General features: G+C 38.0%; 1 protein-coding gene across 5 annotated transcripts in view; it reads left to right on the plus strand.

Moving 5' to 3' along the window:
• Nucleotides 1-25,518, plus strand: part of PLEKHA5 (pleckstrin homology domain containing A5) — a 239,568-nt gene that overhangs the window by 36,279 nt on the left and 177,771 nt on the right. The gene's annotated exons all lie outside the window — the stretch shown is intronic.

Genomic DNA, 25,518 nt, shown 5'->3' on the forward strand with positions numbered 1-25,518 from the left:
CACTGGGGTTACTGTGATTGAGCAAATAAAGATGTCCTCATGGAGTGTTCATTTTAATGAGGGAGACGGTCCTTAAATCAGTTGTCACACAAATCACTGTAAATTACAACTGTGATAAGCCTAGTGAAGAGAGATGCACAGTTTCATAAGACTAGTCTGTGGGAGAGTTGACTGAATTGAGATCCACGGGATAAATGGGAATTACCCAGGCAGGGAGGGAAAGGCAGGTCATTGCAGGCATAGAGAATAGTTGTGAAAAAGCCCCACGGAGAGAGGAAGCATGGTGGGTTTGTGGAACTCAGGGAGGGCCTGTGTATCTGGAATGTGTAGACAGAGAAGTCTAAAGCAAGCTGGGGTGGGAGAAGTCGGTTACAGGGTCATTCCAAGCAGGACCATGAAGGCCATGTTCAGGATCTTTGTGTTTATCCTCAGAGCAGGGTTTTAAGATCACATTTCTGTTTTGAAAAGCTCATCCTGTGAGAAGAGATTAGAGAGGTCTGAATAGGTGTAGGAAAACCCATTAAGCTATTGCAGATGTCATTTTAATGAATTTTCAGTTATAAAATGGTGCCCATATTTCACCATCTTTGTACTTTGTATTTGGGATTTGCTTGGTGGAAGCTTGTCTCTCCATCTGCCTTGCAAAAGGACCCTAAGTCTACCTGCAGGTAAGTGAATGTGAAGGTTACTTGAGACCTCTAGCTCTGTGGTCACTTGGTCTCAGAGAATCAACCGTTAGTCTCAGAGACTAAGCTAGGCAGAACTGAAGTCTGAGTTATCGTGCCTTCTGATGATTTCATTGGTTTCGTATTTTTTATCTGTTAGATAGGAGACTTGTGGTGGTCGTGGGTGTGCTAACAGTAGCAGCAGCAGTGATAATAGCAAATACATATGTGTCAGAGACTATTCTGGGTGTTCTGCACATATACATCCATTTATTTTTCATCCAGTCTCATAAGGTGTTGGAACTTTTATGTTCTCTACTGAGAGAGGAGGATGAGGCCCAGAGAGATTTATGAAATTGCAGAGCAGGGTATGAACTCAGGTAGTTTACTTCCAGAATCCAAGCTCTTAAAACCATTCCTCTAAGTGGTCAAAGGTCAGAGGTAGCAGGTTAGAGAGGCTAGAGCCCAAGGTCACACTGCATAATATGTCATGGGAGCAGGACCCCAGCCCAAGCACTCTGACTTCGGAGCCCCTGCAATGCTTCCAAGGGAATTACAAACGTCAATAGAATAGTTTTCTTTAAGTGGAGGAAGGTTGTTTCAAATGTCTATAACTAATTCATTTTAGAGTGGCAACCCATTTTCTTCTAGTGCTTTCTAAACATCATGTAAATCATTAAGAACACATTTCATATATATAGTTTGAAATCACATTGTTCCATTGAGGTGTACTGTAATTAAACTTCTTTAATTTTAGATAATAAAGTGTTTTATGTTGAGAATAATTAAAAGTGTGTGGTACTACCACCATAGTGGGGACAATAAAAAATACAGAGTGTTGATGAGGATATAGAGCAGCTAGAACTCTCCTGTCCTGCTGGTGGGAGTGCACATTGGTCCCATCACTTTGTAGTACTGTTTGTTACTATCTACTAAGGCTGAACACATGCATATCCTGTGACTCAGTAATTCCTCTCTTAAGTAAATACCCAACAGGAATTCAAATATATGTTCACCAAAAGACATATACAACACCGTTCGTAGATGTATAATAATAGCAAAAAACTAGAACTACCCAAGTGCCCACCAGTAGTAGGTAAATAAGTTGTGGCATATTCACCTGATGAAATACTATATAGCAACAAGAGTAGTTGACAACTGCGTGCAGCAGTAGGGTTAAATATCATGAAGATAAGTTTGAATGCATATCTTTCCAGACCTTTAAAAATATTTATGTGTGTCTATAGATTTCATTCAAAACGGAAGCTGCTGGTTTTCTTTAAATAGGCCAAGCTACTGAATACAGGCCCAAAATGTAATGGCACAAACACAATAGAGTTTTTCACTCATGCACAATAGTCCAGGGTCATTGCTCCGGGTTGGGATCTGGGTGGAGGCCTCTTAACCACTCTTTGCATTCTTTCAGGAACTCGGGCCACGGTTGTGTCTGACATCTTCAACATGTAGCTCCAAGATTATACCTCTGCTTACATTCTGTTGTAGAGAACATAATCAATCACAAGGCACACCAAAGTGTGGGTGTGTTAGGAGTAAGGATAGGAGGTGGAACTATAGTCTACTTTTGTGCCCAAAGAAAATACTTTGATAGTCAGTATGCCTTGTTGTGCACATTATTTCTGCTGTTTTGTAATCTGCTGGGTTTTTTCTCCCACCATACTAGTACATTGTGACTCACTTTTCCTGTCAGTGAATATGGATCTCTTTCTGTTTTTTAATGACAATACATTACTTCTTTAAACAGATGGGATGAATTATAATTTAACATGCTAATGTTGGTGGTATTGTTTCTGATAGGTTTTTGGCTATCATTAACAATGCTAAAGTGAATATACTTGATAAGAAAATTGGTTTTGTAGGGTAAAATTATTAAAAATAGAATTTGATGGGTCAAAATGTAAGCCCATTTTTAAGGTTTTGATACACATTCCTGTTTTGGTCTCCATATTAATTGCTTTCAGCATCTATTTTTGTTTGGTATATTAATCATTTTTTATTGTTTTTAGATAAGTTTTTCATTTGTATTTTGACATTTTTTTTATTTCCAAAGATGTTTTTGTTTTGTTGTAGTGAAATTGATCAGACTTTTCCTTTTTTGATTTCAACATTTGGTGTCATACCTGGAGTTACCCTTAGATTATAAAAATAGCTATAGTGCCTTCTATAGGTTTATGTTTTTATTCTTGGTATGTATGTTTCTAGTCCACCAAGCAATGGTTTTACACATAGAACCTATCTTATTTTTTGACAAATTGTTGGCTAATTGTCCCAATTGCATTATTTGTTGTGTGTTGTTGTTCAATATATAGGATTGTGTGAATATGTATAAAACTCTTACCAAGTATTTAAAAATATCCTTAATGATTAGTGATGAGGTTGGAGTAAGGTAGAAAGGAAGGTGGAAAGTACTCTGGGCCATTTGAAGCAGAGAGCACCACATTGCTTCAAACAAAAGGTGGCATCACTAAGCATTAAACACTTATATCATGGAGAAGGTGAAGTAAGTCCCTTTTATTGACTCAGAAAATGTGATATGCTTTCTTATTTGAAAATTCCTCTCCATATTCCTAGCTGGTCCCCAGTTATAGGTTTGCCATCTAATTTACATGGGGCTCCAATTTGACTTTTCTGTGTTTTTTGTGCCCTCTCGTGCTGCAACAGGGGGAGGTCAGTATACCTGCCCAGCTGAGTGCTGGTTGAAGCTAAAATCGATTCTTTTTAGTGAGAATTGAGATCATGATAAGTTTGGGTACTGTTTTTTGGTTGTTTTTTTTTTAATGAACAGTTTATATCATTTTAATTTATTTAACATGTGTAACTGTTAAAGTTGCTATTGAAAATAACCAGCCCTTGAACCCGGATAGACATTTTATTAGCATATTTTTCTCTCTCAGTTTACGTAACATGCCTTGAGCAAAGTCTGTATGTTTGCAACAGTTTTAAGTCTTCTGAAAAAGGAAAAAGGAAACCTTTCTTCCTTGCTTGATGTACTATGCTTAGTCAGCAGTCGTGCTGGGTTGGGGGGGGGTTGTGAACAACAAAGAAGAAAGTTAGATGTTGGACAGGTAACTCAAGGGCCCAGTGGAACCACCCATCTAACCTCCCAGGCTCACCATACTTATTAAGGTTCCTTTGGTTACAAAAACAGAAACTAAATCAAACTTCATCAGAAGAAATTATTTGGTTATTAAAAGAATTCTTGGGGAGCTTGTAGTCTTGAAGGAATTGCTGCACAGCTAAATTTTACACAGAGCAAGAATCTAGGGCCTTGAGCATTAGTAACCCTCTCTAGAGTGCTTTCATCAGGGTGAGACAGCTGTGATCATATCGTCACACAATTGTCAAATTCCCAAGAGAGTCTGATTTGCTCAATGGATGGGAGTAGTAGATTGTAGTAGATTGAATCATACTAATTTGCTAGTTGGACTGTTTTTGTCTCAGAGAAAATGCATTTTCTCATGCTTCAGCTTAATAGCACAGTCGTGTTTTGGGGGGCTCTTCTAAGTGTCAGGAGAATCGTGGGATGGTGAGTCTTCCCAATTAATAATGTCTATTACATGTTCTTTTGATCCTCTCAACTCCGTGGGTCTTGATTTCCTCATATTTTTTTGTCCCTTTTGCTACAAACTCCCAGAAAATCTCCAACCCTGGATCAGCTTCCCTACCCAGGGGAGCTAGATACTGTTGGGGAAAATGACACAACTCTTGAGATGGCCCTTTTCTGTCATTGGATGGGTGGAGATTTTCCTAGTCATCATTCCTAGCTATCATCCATGGTAGCTTGGGTTCTTTTTGGTCATTAATAATCCCATACTTCACTGCAGGCCCTTCTAGTCTAAAAGTATGATACAATGAATTAGTGGAGAGACTATTGCTTCATTACTGATTCTTTGTAGTTGAAAGTTACTATTTGTTGTCCCCACCCCACCCAACCACTGAAGGAGTTCCTGATTCCTTTGAACCTTAGTGTCAATCAATTAAAGCTATGTGTTTTGAATGGAGCTAACAGTCAGGTTGGCTTTAAGATATAAGCTGTTTTAGATAAACAGAAGGAACCATCTCCTGGCTGCCATTTTGCTTCAGTATTATCCTTGGCTGATGAATTGTTTTTGAGACTGACTTTTCATTGAAATCGTGTATTTGGATTCTCTTGATAGAAAAAAAAAAATTCTCTTTTTATGTGTAAATGAGCTGTTCTACAAAATAAACTTCAGAGTTTGTACAGCCAAAGAGAGTTATACCTTATTTATGCCATAGATGAAACACATCAGTTGCAGGAAGTACATTTGTGGAAACCTCAAGACTAAATTGAAGGCAGTTTATTGCAGTGATTTACAAAGAAATAACTATCGGACAATTTCTTTGGGGTGGGAGATATAAAAATTTGGTATAAATATCTTTTCTGTTATTTGAATGTTAAATCTACTTAAAATTTTTCATCTTCCCATGCATTCCCCTTCCCCCATACACACACTTACAATCCCCCACATAGACACACTTGCAAGCCCACATATAGACACACATTCTGGTTTTCATAATACTGTATTACGTATAACATCAGTAAGAGCTCTTCAAATGAGGGAAAGAGTTTATTAGTAGTGGATAAAACAAAATTTTGAGATTTCCTCTAAGAATGTGTTCTAAACAGAAACTCAGAGGTAAATGAATGACAGTAGAATAGTAAGTAAGTATTCTGGGGACAATTTAGGGAAGAGTAAAGAGCTGGACTTTGGAATCGGCCAGATTTGGCTTTGAATCCCAGAGACCGGATTCTAGCCATATAACCTCTTTTGAGTTTCTGTTTCTTCTGTAAAGTGAGATTTAACAGCTGCCATACAGGATTAATGTAATATATTTTGATTGAGTTCCTGGCACAAAATAGATATGTGAATAATAACAAGTAATCATTATTTTGAATTAATTGATCAACGATAAAACAAATTGCTTGATTTATTTTATTCTGGTAGTTGCCCTAGAAAGCATGTGTCATCTTTCTCATTTTTTACCCTTAAAGAAAAATTGAGTTATCAGTAATGGGTTTAGCAGCTTTGCTAATGTTGTACAGCTACTTTAGACCCAGGAGGCTGACTTAAACCAATTTTCAGTTTTATCTTTGGACTTAAGTAAAGGTCTATTTAAAGATTATCGAGTGGTTAAAAAAAAAGGGGGTGGGGTGGTTGTAAAGTAAAGCCACCACAGATAAATGAAGTTAGTGTTGCTTCCCTTCTTGGTTTCCACTGGTGCTACATTGAAGGGAATTGGAGCCTTCCCCCTCTGCCCAGTCATGGGAGGGCCTCTAGCGTCTTCTGGCCTTTACTCATCCAGTTAGCAGTGATTTGTATGACAGCTGAATTGGCTGCTTCTGACTACCAGTGGTAGACTTGAGTTTCACATTGACTTCTGAGACACTTTGATTGAAAGATCTGCCAGTGGTTTAAACACAGCCTTTTACAGGGAAAAAACAGACAACTACTACATAAAATGCACACATTGAATCTAAGATGAACCCAATTTCATAAACATTAAAGTGTGCAACAAAATGTATAAATCCAGGAGAGATAACTTAAAGAACTCATTAGTGAGCTTTTTGGTGACCTTGTATGTGTTGATACAGTTAAGGTCTTCCTACCTTGCCTTCTGCATCCTACAGAGCCATCAGTGGCTCCTGAGAAAGGAACTGGGTAAAAATCAGATCAAGATTTAATTGGGCACAGTCTCTTAGACAAAGATTGGACTGAGCATCTTTCTGGGCCATTACTGATAACTCGTACTTCTTTTTCTTCTGTTGTGTAACTTTTTCTCCGCTCTTTTTTTTTTTAAAGACTTTTTTTAAAAAATAATTTCAGGTTCGCAGCAAAATTAAAAGAAAGATATGTCCTCTGTCCATACACATGTGTAGCATCTCCCACTTTCAACATCCCCCACCGGTGTCCGCTCTTCTTGTAAACTTTTTGTTACGATCTCATTCCTTACTCAGTGGTATGAGGTAAGAAATGAATGTTCAGCGTTATAGGTAAAAAAAAAAAAAAAAAAAAAAAAAAAAAAAANTATGTAAAAGAAGTAATACTTCATCAGTATTTACTGTGCATTTATAATTATGTGTGTTCTATCTGTTGTAGAGCTCCGTAGCAACCTCTAGCCCTCAATCAGCCATTTTCGAAAGTAGCCTATGTACCAAACCTGCATTAAAATACTATGAAATAAGATTAAGTAGAAACCCTGATCCCCTCTTGTGAACTCCTTCTCTTATCCCTTTTCATTTATTGATAAAATTCATGTGTGTGATCTTCACTATATGATCACAAAAATCTTCCTGTGGCTGGGATAATCTGGAATGTTTCTTTTTTCCTCCTTAAAAATTAAAAAACAAACCCTGTACCATTCCTGCACTTGGGTATTGAAGTTTCTGCGAGTATTTTGTTTCTAAATAATGGGAATTGAAAGTCTAGGAATGAGTGAGAAAAACTTTTTGTATGAAGAAGACTAGTGACATAGCAAATCAGAAGATTCTAATGAGAGCATTTTTCTGTCATTGGCTTTAGCTTAATTAAATGGTGGGAAATCAGGTCAGAAATTGAATAATCATCTTTAAGGTTTGTTAAGTATTGTCCTTAACCTTTGAGGTGGAATATGGGAAGATGGCTAGCCGGTCTGACCTGTCATAGGTGGCATGGTCTGTATTTATAAGGGGTTAATTTAAAACCTGGCCTTAAAGGTACTAGGTGAGTAATTTAATGGCTTTATTTTGTGTTTTAAGTTTTGATTTTTCAGTTGCATGTGTTTACAGAGCCTTTTCCTCCAGTAAACAAACTGTAAGGGGTGGGGTGTAGGCCTTTAAACCCAGCTAATGCAGATCAGTAACTTTCTGCATGAAATACAATTGAAATCTCCCTGTAATGATTTTGTAAGTAATTTATCATCTGTTCTTTCTGTCTACATAATTTTTTGAAACTTGGTTGTCTTTCCTTACATATTTCAGTTTAAAATGAGCAGCCTAGCTGGCTGAGAAGATGGTTGAATTACTTGGGAGGATGACTATGCCACAGCCCATACACTGTACAAAACCACAGTCGTAAAACCCTCATTTATAGTTACGGTCTGTTACTATTGCCGATTTCTGATGTCTTTGGTGTTTGGCTAACAAGGAAGTTGCAAGAAGTTCATAAAATCTTTAATGAAAATTTTTTTGCAGTTTGACATGTGAAATGAAAATAGTAACTAGAATAGAGATGGAGATATTTTTCCCAGCCTTTCCCTTTATCCCACTCCAGGGTGAAACCCCAAACAGCCTTGCTTGACTTATACAGAGACATAGTAGAGAAAGACAGCTTCACTGATAGCTGAGGGCTTGTGATATCAAGTTATCCCTGAAAGGACTGAGATGGTCAAGAAGATATCAGCTTAGGGAGTGAGTATTTAAATTCTGTCATAAGACTTTGATAAAAGAGTTGGGAAACATGAAGGTTATCAGCTCCTTCATCTACCTCTGGGAAGATTTTAGTGTTTCTTTTAGTATAAGGATGAAGAGAAACTCTGTATTAGCTATGAGTTCCAGAGTTGCTTATAAGTATAAATTTACCCTGTTTTAAAGAAAGTTTGATTAGCTTTTCTAAACTTTATGTGAATTTATTTATATTTATATATTTATTTCCAAAGCCAGACTATTTTTTAAAAGAACAACAAAGTAGGAAGTCTCACACTGCCAGATTTCAATATTCACTGTAAAGCCGCAGTACTCAAGACAGTGTGGCATCAGAGAAAGGATAGACCAAAAAACCAAAAAACAAAAACAGTGTGATAAAATAGAATCTAGAAATAGACCCATATGTGGTCAATTGTTTGTTTGTTTTTTAAAGATTTTATTTATTTATTTGTCTAAGTGAGAGAGAGAGAGAGTACAAGCAGGGGGAGCAGCAGGCAGAGGGAGAAGCAGGTTCCCCACTGAGCAAGGAGCCCGATGTGGGACTCAGTCCCAGCACTCTGGGATCATGACCTGAGCCGATGGCAGACGCTTAACCGACTGAGCCACTCACGTGTCCCTGTTTGTTTGTTTTTAGTACATAGTTTGAAAAGGTATTGAAATGGAGGAAAGTTAGTCTTTTTAACAAGTGGTTCTGGACAGTTGGACATTCCTGTACAAGAAAAGAGAACTTCGACCCATTTTATACTTTATAAAAACTAAAAAAAAAAAAAAAAAATCTAAAGGGGCACCCGGCTGACTCAGTCTGTAGAACATGCAACTCTTGGTCTGGGGATCGTGAGTTCAAGCCCCACACTGGGTGTAGAGCTTACTTTAAAAAAAAAAAAACAACAAAACTTAAAATGGATCTAGAAGAAAACATATAGAAGATAATCTTTGTGACCTTGAGTTAGGCAGAGATGTCTTAGAGACAACACCAAAAGCATAATCCACAAAAAGAAAAAAATTTGGTAAATTGAACTTTATCAAAGTTAAAACTTCTTTGCTCTGCGAAAAACTATTAATGGAAAGAAAAGACAAGTAACTGAATGGGAGAGAATATTTGTAAGTCATGTATCTGACAAATAAATTGTATCCAGATAACATAAAGAACTCTTGAAACTCAACAATAAGAAGACAAACCATCCAATAGGCAAAAGATTTGAAAAGTTACTTCACCAAGAAAGAAGATATGCAGACTACAAATAAATACATGAAAAGGTGCTTAGCATCAGTAGTCTTTTGGGAAATGTAAATTAAAACCACAATTAGGTACCAGTGCATCCTTATTAGAATGACTCAGAACAGAACAATGAAGGTAACTCTTCCCTTTATTAAGTATTTAACATGTGCCACTGACAGTTCTCCATGCTTTACATATATTAACTCATTTGATCTTTGTAACAAACTATAAGATAGTACCATCATTATCCGTATTTTCAGAAGACAGATCTGAGGCTTAGCTTAATTGTCCAGTTACCCAGCTAGTAAAGGGCAGAACCAGGAAAATATTACTACAGAATTACGTGAACGTTGTATACTGTACCATATTCAGTGAGTCATGTGCTGTTGGGTTAAGTTAGTAGCGGTGATCATTCCCCTTGTGTCAGGGGTATGTTTTGCAGCTAGACATTAGAACGGGGAAAAAATATTTTATAATTGCTTCTGATTTCCCTTTCTTGCATACGTACACTCACACTCACATTTTTGCCATCTGTTTATGGAAAAATACGGTTTTCATTTCTTTTTGTTGCCAGTTTTTAACCTCTGCCATCAGAATAGTAGGGAAATGATCCTCAGGAAAAGATAGGTTGCATTCTGGGAGCCAGCCACAGCTAAGGGTAGGGATGCCAGTGCTAGCTGGGACCAGTGCTTTGTGTTCTCCAAACAAAGCAGTGGCATGTCGCTAGTGTTTGGTTTTTTGTTTTGTTTTGTTTTTAGCAAGAAGACCTCAGAGATGTACGAATCACTCAACCGTTCGAGGCTGTCACTACCCCACTGACTCCTTTGGCTTCCTGGCACAGGAGGCAGAGGAGCTGAGCAGCGTGTGGGGGATGGCCTAACGTGGCATGTTTGATTCATAGTCATTAACCTTATTAAAGAAGGCACCATGTATATTTATCTTTTAAGGCTTTGAGTTTGGCCAAGTCTCACTGGGCTCCAGTTCATGATAGTAATGCTGAAAGGTCAGGAGCTACCACCCTATCCCCTCAGCCATCAAAAATCAAATAGTTAAGTTTCAAGTGTTAGAAATGTGAATTTTTCACTTTTCAGTTCTCATAAACTAAAGCTACTGTTGCTATAGCAATGATTTTTCGCCTACATAAAATTTGTGTTTGAGACAATTTTTTCTTAAACACGGTTTTTAAAAGTATAAAATGAATAAGCATAGGCATCATGGCCCTGAAATAATTCTTCAAATGAGAGAAGGGTGATTTGTTTTTAATAATTTCATCAGCATAAACATGAAGACTTGTTCACAGATCTCAGTTCATTTCATGGGTGGGAGCTCATCGGTGTAAACTTGAATACAAGTCTAATTTGATTTATAGACGTATCTTACTTAAAACAAGAGTTGAAAAATTAAAATAGCATAAATGCCAGTAAGTGATGGTATTTTTTTCAGCAACAAGAAGCTTTTAATAGCAGTGGGCTCTTATATAGGTTTATATTTTATTCCTGCTGAACTTCTCATAAAATGGTTATCAGAAAATCAGTGAGGGTGATAAGTTAATACTTTCAGTACATGCATTATGTATGTATGTTTTACCAAGTTCCTAATTATACTGAGGACTTAGAAAAATCAAACATCTTAACAAACTTGGATAGTACCACGTTGATAATCTTGTTATATTATCATTTAGGGTTTTTTTTTTTTTTAAGATTTTATTTATTTATTTGACAGAGAGAGAGACAGCCAGCGAGAGAGGGAACACAAGCAGGGGGAGCGGGAGAGGAAGAAGCAGGCTCCCAGCGGAGGCGCCCCATGCAGGGCTTGATCCCAGAACTCCGGGATCACGCCCTGAGCCGAAGGCCGACGCTTAACAACTGAACCACCCAGGCACCCCAATTTAGTTTTATTTTTTAAAGATATAGTTTTTGATTGTATTTATTATTTAATTTTTATGTTATAATAATCAAGTTTCATTATATGGGATTTATATGTGAAAGCAATCTTAGAAATCATTCTGTCCAACCTTTTCATTTTATTGGTTGAGGAGCTAATACTTTGAGGCTGAGGTGGCACCTGTGGATTTCAGCTTATTGTGGCAGAGTTGAGACCAGACTTAGATGGACCCTGGCCTGTTGACCTTTTACCTACCTGCATGATGCTGTATCCTTATTAGCCTTTTCCAAATATATTGATCCTTACAATGGATTTATGCATGTAAAAACAAATCTGTATGCAGTCATCTCTGTTGGATAAGAGGGAGTGAAGGAATTCTTAAACAATTCAAATAACACAAGGGAACTACAGCCAGTTTTCAGATTTGTTTTTGCAATGAGAGAAATTTTACTAAGTGATGTTGAATATATAGCATTTAAAAATATTTGATTCCCTATAGTCGGTGATACTGTAATAGTGTTATATGTTGACACAGTAGCTACACTTGTGAGCATAGCATATGTACAGAGATGTTGAATCACTATGTTGTACACCTGAAACTAATGTCACATTGTGTCAACTATACTCAAATTTAAAATTTTAAGGAAAAACAAGCAAAGAATGGTGGGGAGGAAAAGAATAATTGAAAAGATGTGCCAGGATTATAGATACAGAATGTATTGAGGTTAATGTCACAATTCCCAATTGCTTTTAAAGTTATGTAAGTTAATTTAAATCAAAAAGGAAAGAAATTCAAAAATTTTAAAATAAACTAATTAAATAAAAACATTTAATTCCCAGTAAGAAAATAATGAGCAAGTTAGTAGAAAATGGATAAAAGTTGGAAACAAGGGAAGTCCACTCATACTAAAGGAAATGCAGAAAGACAAAAAAAAAAAAAAAAAAAGCCAGCTAGAATGAGATACCTTACTTACCAGATTGGCAAAGTTTTAAGTGGTAATACCTCCCGTTAGTGAAGGCAGAGGGAAATAGTCAATCTCTTCACTACTGGTAGGAATGTAAACTGGTGAAAATAGTGAAATGTAAAGTGCTCATCAATTCTATAATTGCAGCTTTGTCCTACAAATATCATAGTATTAATTAATGAGGTTGAATTTTCATCTGTTTTATAATGATGTACAAGCTGGTTGCTGAAATTTTGTTTTTATACACACATGAAAACTCAAGTATTGTTTAATAATGAACTAGTTATGTAAGTTATTGAACCATAGAAAATAATAGAATATATGTAGCAGTAGATCTGTATGTCCTGAAATCCAAGATTTACTAAGAGGAAAAAAAATTAAGTTTTAGAACAGTTTGTGTCCTAGTAGAAATATACATATTTATGCTTTTCTATTTAAAGATTCTAGTAGGATATATTAATGACTTCTGGGTTTTATTGAGTTTTGATAAGAAATATTGAGCAGCGATACTTTCCTTTTCACTTTAAATCCTTCTGTATCTTGTGAGGAAAAATATATATAGACTATGCACATATGTTGTTTTTGTTTAAAAAATTTTAAAACAGAGGGCACCTGGGTGGCTCAGTCTGTTGAGCAGTTGAGTGTCAGCCTTCCCCTGGGGTCATGATCCTAGGCTGCTGGGACCCAACCCCGCATGGTTGGGCTCCCTGCTCAGTGGGGAGGCTGCTTCTACCTCTGCTCCCCCCCCACTCGTGTTCTCTCTCTCTCTCTCTCAAATAAATAAATAAAATCTTTTTTTTTTAAATTTAAACAGTAAAGTTTGTTCAATATTAGAATGATTTTGCTTTGTAATTGCAATTGAGGAAATCTTCCCTTATTTTGAAATAATTTTGAAAAACCTGTTCTTGATTTCTTTATAATTTAATTTCTCTTTTAAAACATGTTTAGGGGCACCTGGGTGGCTCAGTCAGTTGAGCATCCAGCTCTTTGTTTCTGCTCAGGTCATGATCTCATGGGTTGTGGGATCAAGCCCCATGCCAGGCTCAGCCCCAAGTCTACTTGAAGATTGTGTCCCTTTGCCCCTCCCCCTCCTTGCACGCATCTGTGTGCTCTCTCTCTCTCTCTCAAATGAATAAATAAATCTTCAAAAAAAAAGCATATTTAGTTCTAAGATTCAATTAAAGTGATTGAAATTCAAGTAGCAAACTTTTGAAAATCAGTAGGCTTCTACCCAACTCTAACCATACACCCCAGTCTTCCATTTTGGAAGATAGATATCTGAGATATATGTTTACATAAATCATAAAGGTAATCTTATCTTTTGACTCTGTAGTTCCATTTCTGCGTCTAGATGCTAAGAAAATAAAGTTTTCATAATAGTAGAAAATAAATGTAATACAAATGTCTAGCAGTTGACTTCTGTTGAATAAACCGTGAAATAACAAGGTAGAATGTTATGTGGCCTTTAAAAATATTGAACAGGGGCGCCTGGGTTGTGCAGTTGGTTGTGTGACTCCTGGTTTCGGCTCAAGTCGTGATCTCAGGGTCTGCATGGAGTGTGCTTGAGATTCTCTCCCCCTCTCCTCCTCCTGCTCATGCTCTCTCTCTCTCTAACATAAATAAATCTTAAAAAATGTATTAAACATGGATACTATGAAGCTTCTTGTAAAAAGAATTGTAAGTTATAGTTAAGTAAGCAGTAATGCACATAAAATAGTGAGTAGCTACAGTCATGCTTTTTGAGTCCCAGATATACTTGGTAGAAACCAGGTTTCTTGTATTATCTCTAATCCTCAGAGGAACCCGATAAGGAAGATGGTATTGGCTCTTTTTGATAGGAAAGGAAACTAAGGGTGAGGTCAGTAAGACAGTTGTCATGTAGATGAGCTTTGTTTTGAATCCCAGTGTCAAAGCCCCCCTCCCACTCCGGCCCTTCAGCACACTCCCTGTCGTTTCTCAGGAGGAAGTTCTGCCTCATCTTTTGGCAATAATGCTTATCTAATCCACAGTAATGGTTTTTAAAGCACACCGAGAGTGACCTGGAGCCTGTTTGAGCTCTGAGATGCCCAAGTGATGGTTCCCTCCATATCTTGTTTCCAGTTTCTAGTTTAGAATAATCAGACCTGTGCTATAACATTCATAAACATCTATAATTATAATTTATAGGCACATTTGTAATTCTAAGAATAATTAATAATAAATGATTTCCCTACCCAAAAATGCTTGATTTCTCCTTCTGGTGGTCGGAATATTTTGCTGCCATTGTTAATTTTCAGTGATATTTTCAGTGATTCAGCAAGTGCTGGTGATCAGTTTGTGTGTGACTAATTGCATAGCTTTATGAGTTAACTCTGGAAATACAGGCTCTGGCTTTAGAAGTGAGCAAGTCATTCTTTCTGGCAGTTGAGTCCGTGCTTGGGTCATCATCTCATACTTAAACACACAGCGCCCACAGCTGGTATGTCACCATCAGGTTCCAGGAGCCATTAAGCACCCCCCACTACCCCCATCCACCTCCGGCAGCCTCCAGTGTGCTGCCCAAGTGTTATCATTGACTTTGTGTGCCTGGGACATGAAGGGAAGTGCAGAAGCACTGGTAGCAAACCAGGTATTTATAAAAGTGTAATGGAAATTGGTTTGATTTTAACATTTTGTTCATAAGTTATTATTCCCAAATCAGTGCAATAGAATTAGCTAAAATGTCAAACTGATCCCATCGTTAGTCGAAGACAATAGCATATTTGGGGATTATTGAACGCTAGGCCCCATACTCAATTTATGGAAAAACAAGGAAATCAAGACCCAGAGAGACAGATTGCCACGGTGTGGTTTACATGAAGTGGGACATGCGGTAGAATGCTTGAGCACATTTTCCAAGTGGGAGTTAATTTTATTCTTAGTTTTCATAATTGAAGTTACAAAATCCATGTAATGAAATAAATTGTGATGATGTTGTACAGAGGCAATATGGTAGCAATCGGTAGCTTTTGGAAACTGCTCGCTTCTGTTTGGGGAGATAGGTACAGGGATTTTTCGGGTGGATGTAGATCCATGCTGGGCAGAAAGTGGTAGAACTCAGCTTCTTGCCTTTCACCGCAGCATCACGTGCATCTGCCCTACTGGGTGTCAGTTTCTTCATCTCTGTGGAGGAGGTATGGGCTAAAAATGCCCGTTAATTGCTGCTGCTGCTTCTTCTTTTTTTTTAAGGAGAAGAAGTTAAACTATTTATAGTGACTGGTGGTAAATGTTAATCTAGTTGAAATCTAGGAATCTATGTCTTACATATCTTAGTTTATTCTGTTTGGGAATAGAAAAGGAATTTTTTTTTAACTTTATTTATTTATTTGACAGAGAGAGCACAAGTAGGGGAGCAGGAGACAAAGGGAGAGGGAGAAGCAGGCTCCCCACTGAGCAGAGAGCCCAAGGTAGGGCTCGGTCCCAGGACCCTGGGATCATGACCTGAGCCGAAGGCAGACGCTTAACCAACTGAGCCACCCAGGCACCCTGGAAAGGGAAAATTTTTAATTAGACACATACTACCTTCTTCAGAAATCCTTATGACTCTGATGATTACATTACGTTTTAAAGGAAAACATTTAATTTGTTGGCATGAAATCAGTTTTTGGGTAATTTTTTTTTTTAATGTGAAACTGACTATTCTTGAATGCTTTTCCTTTCCTTTTTTTTTTTTAATATCTCATGCATTTTTGTTAAAGGCCTCTGATTAACAATATTTATACTGAAACAGAAGAAAATTATGATACACAACCATGATCACAGTTTTGTAAATTTATGTATCTTGCTAAAGACTGGAGGGAAACCTGAAAAACCATTGGAACTGCAAACGAATGAAGTGTTAGTTAAATGTAGATTTTTAGGATATAGGTTTTTCCGTGGTGTATGGGGGGAGGAATGGGCTTGTTGAAGTAGTAACAGGCAAGTTAATTTCAAGGGAGTGGAAATTCAGCCTCTTATTTATAACCGAATAGTATTTTTTCTTTTTTGGTGTGAAAGAGATAAAAAATAATTCAAATGAAGTAGAATGGATCTTGATAAATACGTGTGAAAATCTGGCATTTATTTAAGCAAAAGTCTTTCAGAGCCTCCCTCCTGTACCCTATAGTTAATGTTATACTTCGTTTTATGCTTTGTATCAGAGTGCAGTTATGCCGATGATTTTTTTTAGAGTTTAGAAGTGCCAGAGGTAGTAAGCAAATCTCAGACTGTCAGCTTTGAGATTTATTATGTGTGTCTGCCATTTGAGTCCAAAAGGGCTTAACAGCTGAATATAGACTTTAAATGACCGTTGGGATTTAAATTTTACTCTGAAAGACTAGGTCATTTGACAGTCATCAAGGGCATTTTCATTCTCAAGACTCTTTTGCAGGCCCAGCAGAAAACAACTCCATCAGCCCCAGCGGACAGGGGGAGGGCAGTCCTTCTCAGGGCTAAGGCATACTAAATCTGGGGTGCTCCACACGCAAAAAAATAATAAAACACAGGGGGATTTGTTTTGTAGACTAATCCAGAAAGTGAATTTTAAATTGGCAACAAGCAGATAGGGAACGATTTGACCAGATACCGAGGATTAAAGGTATTTAGAGTATATGCTGTGTTATTACTTTTGATGTGTAAAAAATTATGCCTGGAAATTTATTTTAGAAAGTCACCAATGTGAGGACTGATCCTTTGAGGGAAAAAATTTGACAGTAATTATTGCAATTATATTTTCAAAGACATATGCAGTACAATGATGATTTAAAGTATGTTTGTTACATAAGTTGTTTCAATGAGATGACTGATTATAGATGACACATATTTTAAATATGTGTCTACATATGTCTTATATAGATCTTCGACATACAGTGTTTTCTTTTAAAGAAAGGAAGGATGCCTCAGGCTGTGCTTCTTATTGGCTCCTCTAAAGTCATCAGCAACAACATTTAAACTTGGGCTGACCAGACACCGAACAGATCAGACCCCTCTAGCGTGGGGCCCGGGGATCTATTTTTAAAGATCTCTCCAGATGATTATAATGTATACAGTCAGGGTTCTGAGCCACTGTTCTAAAGTTTTATATGTGTCACATGGAAAGGCAATCGAAAGAAATCTTATGGTTATTGTGTAGTAATTTTAAAAAGAAATCAGGTTTTCTTTTTTTTTTAATTTTTGAAGATTTATTTATTTGAGAGAGAGTGTGTATGCAAGAGCAGGCAGGGCAGGAGAGGAAGAGAGAATCTGAAGCAGGCTCTGCTGAGTGCAGAGCCTGAGATGGGCTCCATCTCACGACCCTGAGATCGGGACCTGAGCCAAAACCAAGAGTCGAAGGCTTAACTCGCTGGGCCACCCAGGGACCCTTAGTTTTACTTCTTTAATCTAGTGGAAAACGTCAGATTAAAATGAGCACCTCCTTCTCTAAGAAAATTCTGTTATTTACTTGAGATGACCTGAACTAAACATAATAAAATAGAAGAAGGTAATAGAATATTTGATAGCTGCAGACCAAATTAGCATGAGTTAGACATGAATTTGACTTAGAGTATCAAGCAAGTTAAATTTAGCACTAAGCTAAGGTTAAAGGAGAAGCGTGTGAGTAAATGAAGCAGGAAAATAGTACTTTAAAAAAAATCTATCCATTTATTTTAGTGAGAGACAGTACACATGAGAGAGTGTGGGAAGGGGAGGTGCAAGGCAGAGAGGGAGAGAGAAAATCCCAAGCAGACTCCCTACTGAGGACAGAGCCCAATGTTGGGCTCGATCCCGTGACCCCGAGATCACAACCCCCAAGATCACGACCCAAGCTGAAATCAAGAGTCTGTCACTCAACCAGCTGAGCCACCCAGGTGCCCCAAGTACTCTGTTATTTTTTGAAGTCTCTTGTTGAATGCAGCCCAACAATTTCATAGCCTTGAAGTATAGACTGAAAGCTTAACGTACCCTAACTTGGTATAATAAAAGGTGATACTGAAAACATTAACGTGGCTATCTTATTATTATGATATTTCAAAATGATTTCTAAAAGCTTTGTACAGAACAGATTTTAGTACATTAATCTAAAATAATTAAGGTAAGGTAAAATAAAGATATGTCACTGAAAACCTGAGAAAACAATGTGGTGTCATTCATTTTTAAAACTTACTATAATTATAAGCAAGGATAAATTTATGTGTGTTTGTATTTTAGTACCAGTGGTTGGGGAAGGGGTGGTAAACAAAAAGCTATTTTTGCTGATTGGTACTCAGCTGTGAGTCACATGTGACTCATTTCATCTGTCAGCTTAATCAAAAATAAAAATGTGTTTAGGTCTGGGAAATTCAAAGATGATTATTTCATAGTCCTTGCTCTCAAGAAACCTATAATTGTGTAGGTGAATAAGACATATACCAATAACAACAATAACAGCGTGTTGACCTTTTTCGTTGATGCATTAGTAGGAAAAAGGGGTTTTCTGGGGAAGCCAGTGCTACAAGGACTAACTCATCTACAGAGCTAATCTTGATAGTGGGCAGTTATTAAAGTCACGGTATCTAAGCTGATTAGTAAATCTTTGCTTAAGAAAATATATTAAGTGTCTGATCTGGGAGTGAAGGGATTAGTCAGGAGGGAATTGGGATCCATCTTGTGGAAGTAGAGGTATAGCTTGACACTATGGGATGGATCATAAGATCCAGATCTCTGGGAGAAGGAAAGGTAATGATTAGATACGTCATTTGTGGGGCACCCGGCTGGCTTAGTTGGGAGGGCATGTAATTCTTGATCTTGGGGTCATGAGTTAGATACATCATTTGTGTACCAGTGAAGTGGACTGAGATTGAAGGAGTAGGGTACTTCTTTAGGGGAATTATAGTAAAAATTAAGAATCTATGTGTCAGCTACATGTCATAATTCATTTATTTCTTGAGCAACCATATGAGAAGGGTACTATTATTTTTCCCACTTTTCAGAGAGGAAAACCTAGACCAGTGAAGCTAAATCATTGCCCTAGATCACAAAGCTAGAAAGTGGTAGAGCTTGGACTTGGACCCAGGATGTCTAATCTAAAAGTTGACAATGGTATACCACCCCCTTTAGACTAACTGGGTCCTTAATGTCTGAAGCCAAATGGGGTTGAGTGGTATAAGCAAAATTCTATAGGGGTTTGTGGCTGGTGTGCCATTTTTAAGGGGTGGGTATGGTTTTTGATAAACGTGCATTCTAGATAAATATCATAGCACAACAAAGGATGCAGAAGTGAGACATTGCCAAAATATGGGCTTGAGGACTACATTTGGATGTGCCTTGTAGTACATATGAAGCAATAATGTGGAGATGGAAAGATAAGATGGGATCCTTTTGAGATCCCTAAAGGATTCCTGAAGTCAGACTCATGAAAGAAATTAGGTTTTACTTGATTATATACTGTTGAAAGCTTTGGAATGGGACATTGCGTGACTGGAACTGGTAATAGGGAGGGAGTTAGAATAATATTTTTATTCGGTGATTTGTTCTACTTTAACATGGCCCAGTGGATGTGGAAAGTAGAAAACACATAGAAGATAATGATGATCCGAAGGTTGGTTGAACAAGGAGAGAGATGAGTTAAATAGTTTCAAATAGCAGTAACTGGAAGATCTCACTGGGTGTGAGGGTAGGAGAAATTAGTGGAACACTTTCAATACCAGAGCTCAGTGGTGTCCTGTTTACAGGTGGAAGACAGTGATACAGGAGGTGGGCCTCATCCTTTCATGACACTGGTAGCAGATGGACATGTCCAGGTCTGAAGTTTATTTAACTGTACGACCTCAGACAAGTCAACCTAATCTCTCTCTCTCTGTCTCTTTTCTTTAAGTAGACTTCACACTGCGTGTGGAGCCCAGCGCGGGGCCTGAACTCATAACCCTGAGATCAGAACTTGAGCTGAGATCGAGTCCGACACTTAACTGACTGAACCACCCAGGCGCCCCTCTCTTTTTTAAGTATGAGCTTCCTTTTTCTAAAGTAGGATTAATGGGGTGCTTGGGGGTGCAATCAGTTAAGTGTGTCCGACTCTTGGTTTCGGCTCAGGTCATGATCTCAGCATCGTGGGATCCTGGGATCCATCAAGCTCCATGTCGGCCTCCACACTCAGCACAGAGTCTGCTTGAGACTCTCTCTCCCTCCCTCCTTCCATCTCTCAAATAAGTAAATCTAAAAAAATAAAGTAGGACTAATAATAGTATCTGCCTCACTAGTATGAGGAGTAACTGAGTTTAGCACGTGTATTGGTTTTCTGTTGCTGCTGTTAAATTGCCACAAACTTCGCGGCTTAAAACAACAGAAACTCGGATTCATTACCTTGCAGTTCTGCAGGTCAGGTGTCCGACCCAGGACTCACTGAGCTGAAGTCAAGGTGTTGCAGGGCTGTGTCCCTTTCTAGAGGCTGTTAGGGTGCAATCCATTTGCTTGCTTTTGCAGCTTCTAGAGCCTCCTTACATCCTTTCTCCATCTTCAAAGCGAGAATGTTGCATCTCCAACCCTTCTTCCATAGTCACACCTCCCTCTGATTCTCCTGCCTCCCTCTCTTCCACTCTTTAGGGCCCTTGTGGTTGCATTGGGCCACCCAGATAACGCAGAAAAGTCTCTCCTTCATTTTGACCACATTTGCAAAACCTTTTTTTCATATGAGGTAGTAAGGTAGCCTAATCACAGGTTCTGGGGATTAGGCCATGGACTTCTTGGGCGGGGGGGGCGGGGGGGGAGGCAGCATTCTGCCTACCTCCTACAGGGCCTGGCAAATAGCTAACATTTGAGTGATTTCTAATATTAGTATTGTCTCATCATCATTACTGTTAATGGTAGGATTGCTCATCTGTAGCACTTCACTTGTAACATTAGTGTCACAGCACTGCTGAAGATGGCATTTCTGTTCAGGGCTCCACTGGGTCTGTTTGGCAGAGACGTCAGCTGAGAATAGAAGTAATTTACCAACATTTAACTTTAAATGGCTGATTAGTTTTAAAAAGTACTCAGGAAAAAAATTATAAACTCTATAAAGTTTTACAAAGATATTTTTTCCAGATAATAGCATATGAAAGTCATAAATCGGCTTTGTCATTAGGATATAAAGTTATTTATGCCATTTTATAATTAATGATTTAAAAATAAGTGGACTGGTAAACAAAATATACTCTTCCTACTCTATTTCTAATATATCCAGTTGGGGAGAGACTGTTGTATAATTTGCTTTATATTTTATAGTTAAATAGTTGTTTTTTAATAGCAAATAGTTATATTTGTAGAAGACAGCAAAAAAGTTTATACTGTTGGATTTGCTACTTATTTTTTTTTAAACCTTCAGATTTATTTCTATACCAATTAAAGCCCTGAAAATTATGCTTGAGCAAGTTAGTATGTGCGCCTAGGATGTTGTTTTTTGTTTGGCCAGATGAGGGCACTTTTTCTTTACATTTCTGGGGTTTGAGCTGTGAAGCAGATTTGTTTTTTCCCATCCAAGCTGTTACTTACTTTCTGTTGTTATTGCCAGTGAGAGAAATAGTTTTGACATTTTTAATGTTTTGACTGTGTTTATTCTTATAGGTTGATCTTTCCCCAAAAGGAAAAGCTTCAGTTTTGTGCAAAGTTTTTATATATGGAAACTTAAATGACAAAATTTCTGTGGAAAAAGGTAGTTTTAAGAAAACAAATCTACGTGTTTTGTGGTTCTGCTTATAATTAATAATAGAAGCTGAAGTTTCCCTTTTTTTTATTTACTTTTAATCTAATTTTAGTACTCTCCATTTGTTCATAGCAAGATGAAGTGACGTTGATTAGACTCCTCTCCTCATCAGATTTCTAATGCCTAGTTGATACTGAATCAGTGTCACTTTGCAACCCCACTAAAATCATTCAGAAGTGTGGAAAGGAAATAAAATACCAGAAGTATTTTGTTTTCAAACAGACACACACATCCCCATTAATTAATTAATTAATGGACTACAATCCAACACTTATAAATAAAATATCAGAAATATGGCATGTTTAGTTTTTATTTGTAGTGATCGCTATCAAGGACTGGGTTGAGTGGGACAGGGTTTCCAAGGTTATGTATAATGGTGCCAAAAACAGAACAGACTGCAGCTAGTTGGTGTTGATGTGAATTAATCCAAGGAGAAAACCAAAGACAATAATGTTGAGGTTCGTAAGTTGAGTTTGTGCACAGCAGTGAAACAGAGAGCCAATCGTTGCTTATTAAAGTCTACAAAAGCGCTAATGAAAATAATGCCTTCACAACTTGATTGACTTGAAGGGCAATCAAGGGGGAAATCAGCAAGGGTGAGTTCAGAGCATGTGTAAAATTTTACACAATCTTAGGAGTCATGAGAAGGAATGGATTATTTTTAAATTACATGTGCAACAAGATGAGTATGAATAGAGGCACCTGGGTGGCTCAGTCGTTAAGCGTCTGCCTTCGGCTCAGGGCATGATCCCGGGGTCCTGGGATCAAGCACCTCATCTGGCTCCTCCGCTGGGAGCTTGCTTCTTCCTCTCCCACTCCCCTTGCGTGTGTTCCCTCTCTCACCGTGTCTCTCTCTGTCAAATAAATAAAATCTTTTAAAAAAAAAAGGAAAAAGATGAGTATGAATAATGCCTCCCTGGAGTAGGTTAGAGAAGGCTGCTGCCAAGTGGCACGACGCACCATGTTCTTGAAGCCTGCAAACCACCACGTCCTCGATGAATGCCAGGGCGTGGCTGGAACCATGTCTTCGTTCCCTCTCTTACAAACACCACCTGGGCTCTAGGTGCTTTTCCCGCTCCCTCACTTACCTTTGTCGACAATCCTGCGGGGTGGCTAGGGTTATTCCCATTTTAAAGATGTGGAAATTTAGACATTCAGATTAATTCGATCCCTAATCTCTTAAATGAGACATTAAGGAATGTGGTCAGTGTCATAGAAACTAGTATATAATGAGTTCTCAGACTTCAGGTCATAAGGGTTAAATGCACTCTAAAATTAGGAGGAATATCACCAAGAAGCAAAGGCTTTTGGTGAAAAGGACTGAGTCATTCGCAGTCAGCTGTCTCTCGGTGTGTCAGGGGATAGTAGCTGGGATGCTCGATAGCTGGAAGGGAAGGTGGAAGGCCTTAACAGCAAGTACGTCAGGCGCCTGTTGATGGAGTGTTGTTATTAGTCCCTTGGAGAGAAAGAAGAGTTCCCTAGTGTTCCATGTCTACCGTCATTTTTTTTTTTTTAAACCTGGGGGCTTACCAAGAAGAAGGAAAGAAGAAAGTGGTGATTTTTCACTTTAATTCTGCTCCCTGACTTTTATTTTACAGATTTGGGTAGCAGTCTTGTTGCTTAGACCTTAACCAAGGCACAGTCTGTTCAAATGGTAAATCAAACAAATCTTTTTTTTTTTTTTTACCCCTGCCAGTCCTTTTTAGCAAGTAGTAAATAGTTTAAATTTATAGATCTTTAATAACAATTAAGTTTTTTCAAAAAAAAAACCCACGAATTAAGTTTTTACCCCTTTTCCATTAAACATTCATTGGGAGCATCGTATGTGCCATCCCCTCTGCTGGGCACGTTGGCTACAGACGGAAGACTCGGCTGTGTCCTTGCTGTCGAGCGTGTAGTCTAGTGTAAGAACTCAGGAAGTGAACCAGTCATCACACCGAAGTGGCGTGAGTACTGTGCCAGTGGGCTTGGGGCCTGCAGGGTGCTGTGAGAGCACATACCTCAGCCTGGGGGGGAGAGGAGAAGGAAGGAAGGCTTCCTGGAAGATGTGTCTGAGCTGAATCCTGAAGTGATCAGATCATTTCTCAGATAGATAACTGACAGGGAGGAAGGGCTAGAAGAGAAGTATTTGGGGTGTGGCACCTAGGCTTTGAGGTAATATATTTGGTTTTTAGAAAGGTGGGAATGGGGAGGGGGTTTTTAAAGGATTTTTTTGGTCTGGAGATGAATACTTGAGCGTCATTTGAAGTAAAGTGACAGGTAAGAATACTAATAGAATGAGATAGAAAAAGAAGGGAGGAAAGTGGGGAATGAGTGCCTGAAAAAGAGAGTTTGTAGAACCCTGACTGATGGATAGCATGGAAGCCAAAGTCAGAAGACAGAACTTCAAGAAGAGGTAATTGTAGAGCCAGTGGAGGGAAATGCTGTGCTTCTAAATCGAGGAAGCCAAGTAAGGCATTGGATTGGATTACGATATTAGTTATTTAACTATGAGCAACGTGGTGCAGTGTTAGGTTTAAGGTAACATGTGAGAAATGTACCTATTCTTCTTTAAATCTTTTGTATACTGGTTTTTAACTTTAGGGGATCTCTCTGAAACTGGATATACATAGATGACTTACATTTATTTTGTTTCCTGCCCATCATTCTTTCTTTCTTCCGAGAATCTAATCCATATTTTCCTTGTATAGTATCTTCTTCCTTACTGTCAGCCCTGGTCTTAGGGACGAATATTTGTTGCAGACCTGACCTCAGGGGTGTGTACATGATGTAACTGGGCCAATGAAACGTGATCCTGGGACTTTCCTTAAGCTCTGGAGAAAGAGAATCTCTTCTGTTGGATTGAAGCTGTAGAGGTTAAGCCTAGAGCTGCCCTCATGGGATGAGCATCTCTGAGACCCAGGGAGAGGGGGGCACACAAGAGAGGGAAGGAGCTGAGACAGATACACATGTTTATCATAGGAGTTGAGTCACGGAATCTACTTCTAGATTTTCCAATTATTTGAGCCAGTGAATTCCCTTCTTTTGCTTAAGATATTTTGAATTTGATTTTCTGTCATTTGAGGGTGAAAGGGTCTCGTTCTCCTAGAGAATGCCTTATGTGCTTAATGTATTTTAAAGTATGCAAGAATCAGGGGTTTACAGATCTGTAGAGGCCCCCTGAACCAAATTAAATGCCTCTGCTTTATTCTGTTCAACATTCCTGTCAACAAGATTTTCCCCCTAAATCCAGGTTCAGTATTGTTATCATTAACTAATTAATGGTCATCCTTGGGACAATTTGGTCTTTATTACAAACATACATATAACATCTTGTTATTTATTATAGTTGAGGGGATAGGATATTTTTATTAATGCCTTTTAGATTAATCAAAAGTTAACCCATTTATCTCCTTCAGCTTCTTTCAGCAAGGATATCCTTTGTGAAATGTTGGGATTCCATTTTATTCATTATCTGACTCTATTCGCTTAAATATTCTTGCCAACCATAATTCTTAGATCTAGGAATCAGACCATAAACCATAAAAGCAACATAATTCGCCAAAGACCTCATAAAATACAAATAGGAAGTCATCCCTGACTCTTGTTAACTTAAATAACTTGAAGAAAAGGGAAAATTATTTTGTTAATTTTGTTATTAGGAGTAAGCT

The sequence above is a fragment of the Ailuropoda melanoleuca genome, chromosome 16, assembly GCF_002007445.2.
Source record: "Ailuropoda melanoleuca isolate Jingjing chromosome 16, ASM200744v2, whole genome shotgun sequence".
Lineage (NCBI taxonomy): Eukaryota > Metazoa > Chordata > Mammalia > Carnivora > Ursidae > Ailuropoda > Ailuropoda melanoleuca.